Here is a 14,292-nt window from a genome sequence, read left to right on the forward strand (position 1 = left end):
GTTATAAGTATTGCAGAGAATGAAGTGGTATTGCACCATTCCATAATCTAATAAATCATCTAGGACTGATGCTCAGAATTTGTTTTCTGCTGATGAGCATGTAGTGTTGTATAGCTGGACAACTAAGCAGAAACTTGAAAAATATCAAAACATCTAAATGATTTTTTGTATGCAAATTTTATTACCTACATCAGCACCATCTACACATAAAAGCACTAACTGCTTTCACAATGTTCCCAGATGTGGTAATACATTTCTTTAATTTCTAGCTACAAAGAAAGCCACTGCTGTTAATGCTTAATTATGAAGTCCTCTGAAAGTCAATTTTTTCCATCATTGTAAATATAAATTAAGACACTGACTTTTATGATAAATAACTAGTATATTCTTTAGGTAAAGGAGGAGCCTAAATTTTCTACTGCAATAAACTGACAGCTCAATGAACTATGAAGAAGAAGATTCTAATGAACCAAATAAATGTCACAGTCGGTACCATCCTCTTTGTATTAATCAATTTGGTATTCAATTCCATTTGCTGTACTGGTCCTAAGAATATCAGTTTCCAGAGAACCAAAGATCTTTTTTTTAATCTCTGAAAGCAAAGCTGCACTACAGAAGAGATCAAAGGAAAGTTAGACATTTTGTTCTTCACAGTAAGGTCATCTGAAGAGGAAAGAAGAATCTGTTTGAAATTTATAAAGGAAACACTTCTTTTTTTCCTTCTAACACAACTTACAAAGAAACAAAGTTTAGGAACTTTGGTTTGAGTTTTCTGCTGACTCATGGAAACATTTTAATTGCTTGATAGTATTCATATGCTCAGAGTTTTTTGTGCAACTTTAAATAATACTGACATTCTTAGCTTGATTCTTAAAGAATCAGGCTTACAAGATTGCTGTTTGTCTGGTTGTCCTTAACTTCTGAACAGTGAACTCACTGATCATTTCATCTGGATTTCAGTCAAAACCAGAGGCCACTCCTGTTTAACATCTTTATTGATGATCTAGATGAGGGGATCGAGTGCACCCTCAGTAAGTTTGCAGATGGCACCAAGTTGGGTGGGAGTGTTGATCTGCTCAAGGGTAGGGAGGCTCTGCAGAGAGAACTGGACAGGCTGGAGCGATGGGCTCAGGCCAGCTGTAGGAGTTTCAATAAGGCCAAATTCCGGGTGCTGCACTTCAGCCACAACAACCCCCAGCAGCGCTACAGGCTTGGGGAGGAGTGGCTGGAGAGCTGCCAGTCAGAGAGGGACCTGGGGGTGTTGATTGACAGCCGGCTGAACATGAGCCAGCAGTGTGCCCAGGTGGCCAAGAAGGCCAATAGCATCCTGACCTGTATCAGAAATAGCGTGGCCAGCAGGGACAGGGAAGTGATCTTACCCCTGTACTCAGCACTGGTGAGGCCGCACCTCGATTCCTGTGTTCAGTTTTGGGCCCCTCACTACAAAAAGGACATTGAATTACTCGAGTGTGTCCAAAGAAGGGCAATGAAGCTGGTGAAGGGTCTGGAGCACATGTCGTACGAGGAGTGGCTGAGGGAACTGGGGTTGTTTAGTCTGGAGAAGAGGAGGCTGAGGGGAGACCTCAACACCCTCTACAACTACCTGAAAGGAGGTTGCAGAGAGCTGGGGATGAGTCTCTTTAACCAAGTAATAAGCGATAGGACAAGAGGTAATGGCCTCAAGTTGCGCCAGGGAAGGTTTAGACTGGATATTAGTAAGCATTTGTTTACAGAACGGGTTGTTAGGCATTGGAATGGGCTGCCCAGGGAGGTGGTGGAGTCCCCATCCCTGAAGGTGTTTAAGAGTCGGGTCGACATAGCGCTGAGGGATATGGTGTAGTTGGGAACTGTCAGTGTTAGGTTAATGGTTGGACTAGATGATCTTCAAGGTCTTTTCCAACATAGACAATTCTGTGATTCTGTGATTTTGTCTGCAAGACCTACAATTGTCTTCTTGGAGAAGAGAAAGGAGACCCTGTACCAGCCCTCACTAGAAAGGCTACTGAATGAGTATATATACTGCTACTGAATGAGTATATATACTGCTAAACAGGTGTGAATCCATGTGGGAAAACAACGTGAATGCTTTAAAAATTAATAAAAATATTTTATCAGAACTTCCAATCAACCCTAAGACTCAAATGTACATGAAAAAAATGCTTGGTAAATTTTGGTGTTCTCATTACTACTTTTTGAAGGTTTTCCTCTTTATTCTGTTAGAATAAAAGACAGTGAGGTTTAATGCTATAGCAGATGGTGGACTTCATAAAAAATTACATAGACGTGGAATCCCAGGTCCCACGGGACACTAGTAATGATCTCATATAATTTCTCCTGAAGTAGCAAATCTATTTAACTCCCTGTTCAGTCTCCCTTTCTGCTGTACTTTCCATGGATTGTGGAAGGGAAGGGTTAGGTTTCAGAGCAGATCCCAAGATCTGGTGTCCAAGAGCTTGATTTGTTATACAGTAATAAATAAGTGCTAGGATAGAGAAGGCTCCTTATGGAGATTTTTCTTTCTCCTGTAGCATGTGGAAAGGGCTACTCAAGGGACCAAGAAACATATTTCATCTACCAGATACATCTACAGATCCCCTGCAGGTCAGGAAATTGATTTTTTTTGCCCTTCCTCTGTGAACCTACTAAAACATTGTGTAGAGAATTTACACATAAGTGACTCTTCAAGGAGAGATATCTTTATCATTTATTATCTGTTTGATTTCTAATGCATAGCCAAAATAACAAAAATTCCATTGCAATCACAGCTTTTCCTGGAAAAGAGTTAATACTGGAATTAATGTAACTTGTTTCATGGTCTAATGGTCATTGAGAAAATCTGAAAAGTGAGTACATAAAGTTACTTATCCATACCTTGTAAATACCACTTAGAAACTTCAAAATGTCAATGTGAATGTGACTCATGATTTTTTTCTCAGGAATAGAAAATGTATCTGAAGTTCATGCCAGAAATCTTACGTTGCTAAGGCTTTTATTACCTGAAATGCAGAAGCTGAGGCTATTCATTTCCTTAAAGATATTGCAGTAAATATCATTGTTAGCTGGAACCTTAAGTGACCGGGATTAATACCACAGTCATTATTCCATTAAACAAGAACAGCAGCAGTAGAAGGGATTAAGAAGTGGTCAGAAATAAAAGCAATGAGAAAAGTGCAGCTCTAATAATTCTCAGTTATCAAGAAATAACTGTATGTTAGTTCTTTAGAAGCAAAGAAGCAGCACTGTTCTGAATTCAAGCTTGTTATATTCATGGACCTAGCAAACTTTCCAAATTCTCTGCACTGGCCAAATACTGAAGATAGTGTAACATTTTAGCTGAAAATGCATGAAAAGGTTTGAAAGAAGCACTGCAGTGTCACACTAATTTAGCACATCAGAGCATCAGAGCACTATGTAAACATTAACTGTTAGTCATAGTTCCTTGAATCTGTAAGACAAAAAATAAAATCTCCCTCCCTTGTAGATGTATTAGAGTTGCAGTTTTACTTGTCACATAAAAGGAACTGAAAAGAGCAAGTCATATTATCATTCAGATTACATGAGAAACTCTGCATCCATTTTACCACGCTGAGTGAAAATCATTTGGATAGGACAGAACCTGTGATATGTGAGACCAGGTTTAAAATAAAAAAAATTAAATAACATAATTTGCACAAGCAGGCTTTTTTTCAATATTTAGTATTTCAATATTTATTATTTATATACACTGATTCTTTTTACATGTCACCTGCTTCAGTTACGCTGTTTTAAGATCTCTGGTGCTATGAGAAGAGCTTGTATAGAAGGACAGAGTTTGGGGTTTAGCACTACTGAAAAAGGTTTGGAAGTACATCTGCAACTCAATCTACATACCTGGGTACTTGATGTGAAGCAAACTGAAACACTGTTTCACCTGAAAGACTCCTATAAAAAGCACCCTACCTAGTCAAGATACTGAGAAAGATTTCTCTGATATGTGCAGAGGGAAAATGCTGTTCATCTATTTCAAACATCTGTTTTTCTCATGTAGTCTATAAGGAACAGTATTTGTGTGCTGATGGTGATCATCTTTGGCATAATAAACTAAGATCAGAGCACTCATTCAGAAGGTGAAAGACAGAGCTCTCATTCCAGCTCCCAGACACTTTTTGTCTGAGAGGGTAATGTAAAATGTATGAATCTTAGAGGGAGTTGCACTTGGAGCTTAGTTTCCCCCCAAGTCTGTGGCCTAAACTCTGCATGAAATTTCCTCTTACTGGTACCTTAGTTTTTTTCTTCCTCTCTGTGCAATATTACAGGTTCACCAGTGTCCTGGTTTCGACCAGGATGGAGTTAACTTTCATTGGAGTATTTCATACCATGTGATGTCATGCCCAGGGATATAGGTGGGCAGGCTCTCTTGGGCGGGCGCAGGATTTTCGGGTCTGGCTCGGGTGTGTGTTGCTGTGGCGGGGTGGTCGCCACGCTCGGTAAGCCACTGCTGCATTTTACCCATTTCTTTTTTGGACTCACTATTGTTACTGTTGTTTTCTTGTTATAGTTAATAAATTCTTGTTATAGTTAATAAATTCTTTCTTTTGATTCAACCTATGAATTCTCTTCTTTTTGTCCGTCCCTTATTTCACCAGGGGTGGGGGGGGGAAATGAACAGCTGGCCACGTGGTGTCTGGCTGCTGGCTGAGTTCAAACCTCCACAACTAGGAGGGTGGGAATCTCCTTCCCTGCATATCCCATAGCTTCATCGCTCAAAGGCTCTTATGAGATGTTTTAGCCATAGCAGCAGTTGCTCTGAGACTGGGAAAGTACATGAATTTGGGTCTTGTGAGATTCACTGTGCATGTGTGAAACATCTCCATAGTACATTGTGTAGAAGATGTGTTACTGATTATGCAGAAGCACAGACTGACTGAACAGAGTGCAAAGCAGGGCCAGCATGTCAGATATATTGAACTTACTGCATATCTGCTGTGCATGGGGACTGTAGAAATTGGTTTCAGTTTTCTGAACACCAGTCATCCTAGGTGGAGCTGTAGCTACTGGTCCTCCTCTGAGCTTATTGTTGCCTAGAAATCACAGGCAAATGTACCACACTTTGCAATGTTAACAAGGAGAAGTTAAGGTCCTTAGGTAACTTGGCAAACCAGGACCTGATGATATTTTTGTAGTTCTTGGTCAGGTCTAGTTTTCACTATTCTCCTGCAGATGGGACAATGCATTTTTCTCTTCCATATGTGGTATCTGAATTAAGTGCCAAGTGTCTTTGCTTTCAGTGAGAAACAGAGACCTATATTCATTCCTATCTGTTATCTATATGGCAATGACATCAACTGCTAAGATTATGCTTGTTTATTTTCCAAGTTGCACTGAAATCACTGAGGCTACCTACTCCTCACACAGATGTTCCAAATCTCTGTTGAGTAGCTGAAGTTGAGTCAAAACTTTTTGTCATGAAACAAGAACAGCGAGGATTTTCACTGTGCAATGTGGAAGCACTCTTGCACATAGTCTTTTGAGCAGATTCAAAGATTCAGAGCCTCTCTCAAATGTAGCAATAGCCTACAAAGTTTAAAAGGAGATGAATGTACTCAGAAACTGTACAGAATTTATGCATAGCACAAGCAATGTAAGAATTTAATCCCTTTCTAGTTAAGAAGATTCCCACATTTAATCTGTCTTCTGTGTTAGCCTAAATTTCCATCCTTTCACTGTTGCTTTCATCCCTCTTGGGAATACAGTTCTGGGGTAACAGGAAGGTGAAAGAGCAACACAACAGCAAAAATGAGTCTTTCACTGCAACACAGAACCCTTTTCTAACCTCCTTCCCTTTTTAGGATGCATTTCCAGTTTGTCATAGCAGATGAAATTAAGTTTTGCCAGGTCTGAATTTTTTTCTTAGTATGATAACAAACAGGATGCCATAGGTTTTCAGTTTCTACATATGATTTAACTTGTCAGTAGAGTCACATATCCTAAACTTTTGTTTTCTTTGTAAGAGTGCAGATTGTTCAGTAGGAGTGTGTAGCATGCTTGTAATGTTGTCTGATGAGATACAGCCCAGAACAAGTTACATGACACAAGGTCTTTGTTTCAGAAAAGAAGAGGACTAAGAATCCCTCATTTATCCTGGGAGAAGGGAGAAACCAGCTGTGTGACATAAAAAGAGAGTAAGACAGGTCAAAAATCAGGCAAAAAAAAGTAAAGCCTTTAAAATTCAAACAGTCTTCTGCATGTGCTACCAAACGTACAGCTACCAATCCAGCTCCAGTTCAATTATCTTTAATTTATTGCTTTTACCTTAAACCATGCAATAGAGTTTGTTAAAGTGGTAGCTGTAACAGCAGGATCTGATCATGCAGTATAATATGAGCTGCATTCAAACATTATATATAAGGAGATGTATCTGAATATACGGCTATCTGCTTTCGTCCATTTGACTTGCAATAGTTACAGTTTTCTTTCTGTAAATCCAGAAGTAGAAAGAAAACTGACCTTCAGCTGCAAGTAGAAGTCTAATTGAATTCTTCAATGAGAAATTTTGTGTGTTTTTTTCATGAATTTGAAAACACTGAATGTACAAATCACTGTGCATTTCCATTTTGACTGTTAAAGGTCATATAAGCCAGACTCATTCCCAGCACATTTCAGTCCTATGAAAGGATCAAGAGCAGAATTTGGCTGTTTCAGGAATCCTAATAGGTGATTAAATGATCATTCATTTCATTCCCATATTATCGTGATATGAAATGATTTGCTGTCAGCCAAGAGGATGATCTGAGTAGAGAGATTTCCTATGATTCTATAGATTTTTATATGATTCATATGATTCTATAGAATTCTATGATTCTATATAAACTGAGGGATAAAGATGAAAGACAATAATTGGCCGTTATGTATTAAAGGGAGAAGGAGTCTGCACAGTCACCTAAATTTCCAGACAATATTACTTTGGCAAAAATTGCAGATACACCTACTCAGAGGATCCTATCAAACTGGGTGGGGTGGAATTAGGATGAAACGGGTCAGGATGGTGGAGGAAGAGAGGAAAGTGGAAGAAAGTATGGCTATGAAAGCTGAGCACTTGCCTAGAGGTAGGGATTGACAATGCTACAATTTTACAAAAAGGCAGTGTTTCTGGAGGCTAGCATTGTGGTATTTGGTGGTGAACTTCATAGAATCCTGTTATAAATTTTTTAACGCTTTGCAATTTTCTCTTTGTTAATGACAGTTAAAGTATCGGAGAAAACATTCCACTTGACATTTATATCACTGAGTGCATTTCCTGTTTAACAGTCTGCTAATAGGTGCAGAACACTTTGAGTTACAGCCACATCGTTATGGATTATTTTTACAGAAAAAGGCAAATCTGAAGTTTAAACTGATAGTCTTGGTAGATCCTCTAAATTTAAATCATATTTGAGCATGATTTGAAGTGCTTAATGTTGTCTCACATCACATTTTCAGCTTTAATTAATTGCATGGGTTTGTAGATTCTTGGTGTAAAAGTGAGAATTTTTTTTTCAGTATGTTTTAGGTTTCCCTCTGCAAATAGATGTGAAAGAGCAGGAGTACTGTTTCTATGCAGCATTGATAATTTACTTTATGTTAACAGCAACAGCTGTGAAAGAGCCATCCTTGGATCTGCTGAATGATACGCTTGCTGGTCTGCAATACGCAGGAGTTCAAAGAAATTCACTCTCTTTTAATTTAAATCTTCATTCTCTTTAGTTTAAAGAGTCGCATCTGGCACTAGATTTGGTATTTTGACTTTCACAGTGGAGACAGTGATTCTCACATGGCTTTCTAGAGGTTTTCTTGTTGTTCCTTGTTTCCTTGTTGACAGGGCAAAGCTGTCAGCTATCAACAACAAAGGTGCCAGACAAACCTCATGTCTTTATTTAACACTTGACCCTGAGGACCTGACTTCTTAATTGTCTTGAATGCAACTATTGACACTGCACCTGCAGTTGCTGTCTTTAATCACAGTAAGTAGTATGAGGAAAGCATCCTTTAGATATTTTAGGGGGATTTTCTGAGCCACTGGTAGCTGGATAACATTCCTTCATGTCCTGTCTTCCATTTCCCTTCATGCTTTTGGAAACCTCCTACTAATAAGTTCATCTCATCAATACGATATCTCATTAAGGATGAGAAATGCATCATTTCTCTGAAGCCATATATATTCTTTGAGGTGACTCTGGATATTTAATTACAAGGGCTTAAAGAGAAAATGGTGGGATACATTTCTTTCCCCTATTTCTTTACTGTTTATTTTCTGGCTCATGTTATTATCATTTATTAAGTCACTATGTTGCTTGATTCTACAAGGTGGGTTAGGTTGCCATTTATTGAGAAGATGTTGTACATAATAGAATACTCAAACATCATGCCATTTCTTGATAGAACTTTTAAAATAAATGCCTCAGAAAAATACAGTTAGTGAGCTAGTTAAGTGGTCTAGCTTGTTTACAAGGAATCACAGCATGTCTAAAAGGAACTTCTCATCTTCAAAATTAACAACCTGGCTTTCCTTAAGAGTGAAATATCTTCAAGAGCACAAATCTACCATGAAATCCAATAACTCTCTTCTCTGACACAATATAGACAACACTTTTGATGCAGATTTTTAATGATTTATATGAGACACTTTAGCCATGGAAAACGCAACATGATTTCAATAGGAAACTAAGACAATCCTTAGCTTATTGTTTAAATAGAGGTGGCTCTTTATGAAGTCATCACAGTCACTTTACTTTGGCAGTGGTACCAATGTATTGTTTGAGCTCCACAGAATCTCTTGTCAATGGCAGAACTTTCCCATCCCATACCATGTTTCTGTTGTAGGTTGAGTATCTTGATGGAATGTAGGAGTATTTATTCTCTTTCAAATCCTTAATGTTCTCCAAAGGCCTATCCCTGTTTTCAAAATAAAAGACCCCAGTGCTTTTGGGAGGTATGTAGCTTTATGGGAGATACTATGGGATCTTAAATATACACTCACTTTACAGCATCTTGGAAATATATTACACAAATCTGTGTGGATCTGATTCATGTCATCTTGATTTTATAAGTTTCCTTTATGATGCTTTTCTCCCCAGCTAAGTATTTACACAAGCCACTCTTACTTGTCCTGTATCATTACTTCCAACTTTGATGGACTTTACCTATGCATGCATTATTGACTTCATTGGTGTCACCTGAAAAATGTGGTATCCATTTTTTTGGTAAAACTGCCTTTATCACTGACAGTTTTGAAGGCTTTTGGAAATTTGAATTAAGTAACTAAAAGAACGGAATTAATGAAGTTAATCAGGAAACAAAATGTTTGAATACAAAATGAAGGGCCTGGGAATTAGCACTGTAGGACCAGGACAGAACTCAGAGTTTCCATTAGTGCTCCTAGACTGCCAGCAGCCAGGGATCTCAGTAATAAAATGTGGCACTAGATGAAGGGAATAACGTGATATTGCCAGAGTAGTGAGCCTGCTACACAAGACATAGTGCATCTACTGTGACTGTTGTAAGCTCAGGGCAATAGGGATCTGTTCTCATCTATTCCAAGAGTTAATTTAGCTCCTTCAGCAACTCTGTGTGTATGCCTGAATGAAAGGAGATGGTATGTGTAAAAGATATACACTGCTGATTTTAACCCACTAAATTCCCTCCACTCAGAGGTGTAGTCACAGCATAGCCAAAACAGAGCCTGTCTTCATCTCTTTGATAACCTGTTAATCGTTTTCCATTTAAAATCTCATTTATTAGCATGACATCTGGAGCTACAAGGATTTCACCTGAGATAGGGCTGTAATGGTCTGGATATGGTTCAGTAGAATAGTAAGATGAACCAATTTTCTGAAATGATGATTTCTGTATATACCATTACCATTGACCTTACAGAGGTGGAATGAACTTGTTCATACCAGCTCTAGCTATATTCTTCCTTTATACTCAGTATGACCCTTTTTGTCCAATTCCTGAAGTCCTCAAAACAGTGAAGTGCTTTGTATCTTCATCTCACAAAGAATTCAAAACTGGAGGAAGGGCTGGCTGCTCCTCTAGACAATGTTACAGCAGATCCAAGGCCAAGTAAAAATGTTGCTGTGAAAATGTACCTCTACCCCCTACCTTTTTTTTGCCTTCCTTAATGTGTGGTGACATGAGTAGAAAGCCAAGGTAGAAGCTAGCTAATTTATCTGCAGGGGCATCCCTCCTCACAGGAAATTCTTAGCTGGAGAAAATGTGTGGTACAAATAGACTATCAAAGAAATAGACAACATGAGCCAGAACCTCTGTTGTAGAGTTAATGAGAGACTCAATAAAGCTACACGTAAAGTACTTGAACTACCATAGATGTGGGGGAAGAAGGGGTCCTTAGGTTGGTTTATGTGACCTTCATTGTATCACAGAATTTCATCCAGCTGCATTGGCAGTAAGTCTGCAAACCAGTAAAAAAAGACCTAGGTGATGCAAATGTGCACATTGTCAAGATAAACTCATGTACTGCACTGTTAAAACTCTATATAGTGTGCAATGAATGTAGGGAAAAAAAAAAAAAAAGTATTGAACTTGTTCTCAGGAATGGGTGTTGATTGCCAGACTCTCAAGTCCAGTCAAGAGCTTTGCTTTTATGGATCAAGTGTTAAGTTTTCTCCATTTGGTCTCCATTCCACAGAAAGATTTTAAAAATCAGAATTGTTATCCTGTTTTATATGACTGAAATACAGGCATTGTTAGAGATGTAAGATGTGGGGAAACAATCTTTTTTTACTACTGAAGTGTTTTCATAAAGTATTTGAAAAGGGAGGAGATAAGGAAATTTGTCACTATTATTGTTAAATTAAAGGAAGCAGAAGATAATCTATCAACAGCCTCATCTATAACACAAAAATCCCAGGAGTTTTCTAGTCACTCTGTCTTTGGCAGTGGAGCCAGTAAATCTCTCTTAAAGATGGCCAGCTGAAGAAAGTTATTCTAAATCTCAGTTTATGAGGTTTACGATTGCCAAGTAGCTAATCCCATTCTCAGCTTTAGGTAGTCATTTTGGACCACGTTCAAGGTGAGAAGAATACCGTGAAAGCCAATGGTTAGAGAGAGAAAGGTGTGTATCATAGGGTGGTGCTATGAATTTCCATTTCGGTTTTCAGTACCTGGTGAAGCTGTCTTCCTTGAGTGCCAACTCAATGGACAGACAGATGCACTTGATAGCCTCCTGGGGGGATTTGATCCACCTCAGCCATTAAGCTTATTAGTTACAAAGTAGCTCCCCAGCTGTGTGTTTGGATGTATGAGAAGGGTTTTATGGAGAGGACAGCACAGGAATAAATTTCAGTGGTTTCATAGGCAGGTGAACTACTGTCACTTGCCCAGGTGGGCATGGCTGGAGTGTGCTTGTCTCCATGCGGTGCTCTCCCAGAACAGCACCTGGGCAGTGCCATGCTTACAACTCTCTTTCCAGTGTACCTGGTGTTGGTATAGTACACTCACAGGCAGCTCCAGAGCTTAAAAAATGTCATTCCTTGTATATAAAGGAATTACTCATGTTGACAGATGATTCACCACTGGGAAGGAGTGAACTGTATTGTATGGTAGGGAGGAAAAAGGTCTCTGTTACTGGTTCCTGTCTCAAGGAAAAAGATCTCTGTTACCTGAGAGGCTCAGGGGTGGGGAAAAAAAAAATTCCACTGATGCTGGGTTCAAAGATCCTGTTGCTCTCAAGGTTAGGAAAAGACTTCTGTTTCGTAAGTAGCCATTGTATCAAGAGCATAGCTAACATGTACTTATTACTTGCAATACTATTTATTTTTTGACAGACAACTTACAGGTTGCATGTTTGAGAAGATGATAGTTTTTCTATTGTAAGTTCATGTCCAGGCCCTCACATTGTAATTTCTTTCAGAAACAAAAGGTACTAGAAAAATCATCTTACTATCTATGATTTACTGCTGTTATTTTTGCTGGACAGAACCTGAAGATAAAATAATGCTAAATACTATGTGTCTGTGATCAGGAATCACATACAGGATGTGTCCTCTTGATCCCATCGGATCATTCCCTTTCAGTTCTTAGAGTTAGGATGCTTAAAGATCTCTCTCTACATGGGTAGAAGGGAGGGGAGAAAAAGTTTCCTCTCAACTTTACTTTCTCTGACCAGTTTATTCTAAATTTCTGCAATGTGTGACTAAAAGATTAAGGATTTTGGTCACTACTAAGTCCAGGGAAGACTCATATGAAGGAGAATGAAACTTGTGAACAATGTTGGTCTTACCACTTCCACTTTCCACTTATGGCTAAGTGGAAGGTCACCCTTGTTATTCTCATGCCACCAGAATATTCCAGATGAGAAAGATGACAACAGGAAAGCTTTGCTGAAAAACAAATGCAGTGCTGTTAAATGTCTAGAGATAATTTACATGCATACGGATGTTAGGACCAACACCCAAATGTGCGATTGGTTCTGAAAGCTCTCTCACCCTTTATCTTTTCATACAGGGTTTTTTTGATACTGGAGGCTAGTTATTTTGGAATTCTCAGTTATGAGCGAGGAAATTAATGCTATGCTTTGCCTCCCAGATCAAGCTCATACTGCAAATTGTCTTTGAAGTTAATTGGTCCCTTAACAAATTAAATTCATTACATTCATTTCAAGCTATCATGACAGCCATGTGTAGACAAGGTATACATGCTAAGCTTGGAACTGCCCTTTACCTTCAGACAAACCAATGTGAAATTTAGATGATCATGCCCACACAGGAAGGTCAAATGTAGGTCATCTTTTTCATATGACACCTAATTCTGAATGGAAAATGTTATGCTATTTCAAATGCTGGTATCAGAGACATTATTTTAGTTAATTCCCTTGAGCTGCAAAACTTGATTTCAGTACCTCTTACTGGCAGCAGAAATCAATTAAAAAAAATCTTATAAAAGTATAACTGTGGGTTTTCTACATTGGGAAATTTTGCAGTAATTTAGCTGCTTTGCTTTCTCGGTATGGAAAGGATAGACGGAAGGGGCAGCCAATCAGTTTAACTTAGACAGGACTAAAATTATCAGTGCTAACTGTGCCTGGTATATAGATGATATAGTTACCTGACATCATTCTGCAGTAGTGTCAGAGGAGGATAGAGACATCATCATTAATTTAGGAACATAGGTGCATGTATTCCTTACAATTTTGTTCAGCCACCTGTTGTAGGTACCTTATCTAGGGAGCAGCCACTACCAGACAATGCAGAAAAGGAATTATGGTCATACAAGGCAAACAGCTCTGGTGGTATTCCTCTGCTGTATGTATGCATTTTAGGATATCCTGCCTGGCCTCTGGGTGCTTCTCTAGAGGACTGCAGGTCTCCTGTAAGCCTTGTGTCCCAGTGCTGCATAGTTGTTATGGATAAGCTTCATGGTGGTGTTAAGTGTTAGGTGACCATGTTTAGGTAAATTAGTCCTTCCCTTAAAGCAGGACTGTTGTCCATATTGCAGGCACTGAAGTGTCTTGAAAGGTGGGCTAAGTCCCAAGTTGTAGATGTCCACATGTGAATTAGGCATCTAAGCTCCTGTTGCTCTTCATGCAGGCCTGGGATTCAATTAATATTCCCAAACAGAAGTTGCTATTCCCACATGCATATTATGGACATCTTCACAAGGCTGGTGGATGACACAGTTTATACAGGACATTCATGTGTTCCTGAAATGTCTGGTGGAGGCTAAGGGATAGCCTTAGCACCTCAAATGCCCTAGATACCTATTTATGTGCAACTGAATTGAACTCTAAATCTCCATTGATTATAATGGGAGCTCAAACATCTGGTTCACAGGTAGATACCTATATACAGATACCTAAGTTTAGGTATCTTTATATGTGGATTTTTCTGCTCTGGCTTCTGTAGGATAATGAGTGGGGAAATGCTTTTCACTTACAAAACAGTGCATGGACTAGCTCTTCTGCTTATCTGAAAAGAAGCAGATGTCCTGTGCCAGGCTCTTATTTACTGATGAAGAGCTTCTCCCTGCAGGAAAAGTTAAGGGAAATCCTTTTTCAGTACTGATTTTGTCCTTGACTCAGCTGTTATTTAGTGACAGACTCATAAAAAGGTACAAAAATACATAGTCTCTCAGCTTAATGATTGGTATTTCAATAATTAATATTGATTCACAACAAATATTTTTGGGAAAAAAATTTTGTTTCATTTACTGATTTTACTCTCTTCTAGACAATTAACTCTTTCTATTTGATTTCTGTCTGATTTTGACATCCAAGTATTTACTTTTTACACTGTTTTAAAAAATGTGATGTTATCA

The sequence above is a fragment of the Strix aluco genome, chromosome 2 (assembly GCF_031877795.1).
Source record: "Strix aluco isolate bStrAlu1 chromosome 2, bStrAlu1.hap1, whole genome shotgun sequence".
In the NCBI taxonomy this organism is placed as follows: domain Eukaryota; kingdom Metazoa; phylum Chordata; class Aves; order Strigiformes; family Strigidae; genus Strix; species Strix aluco.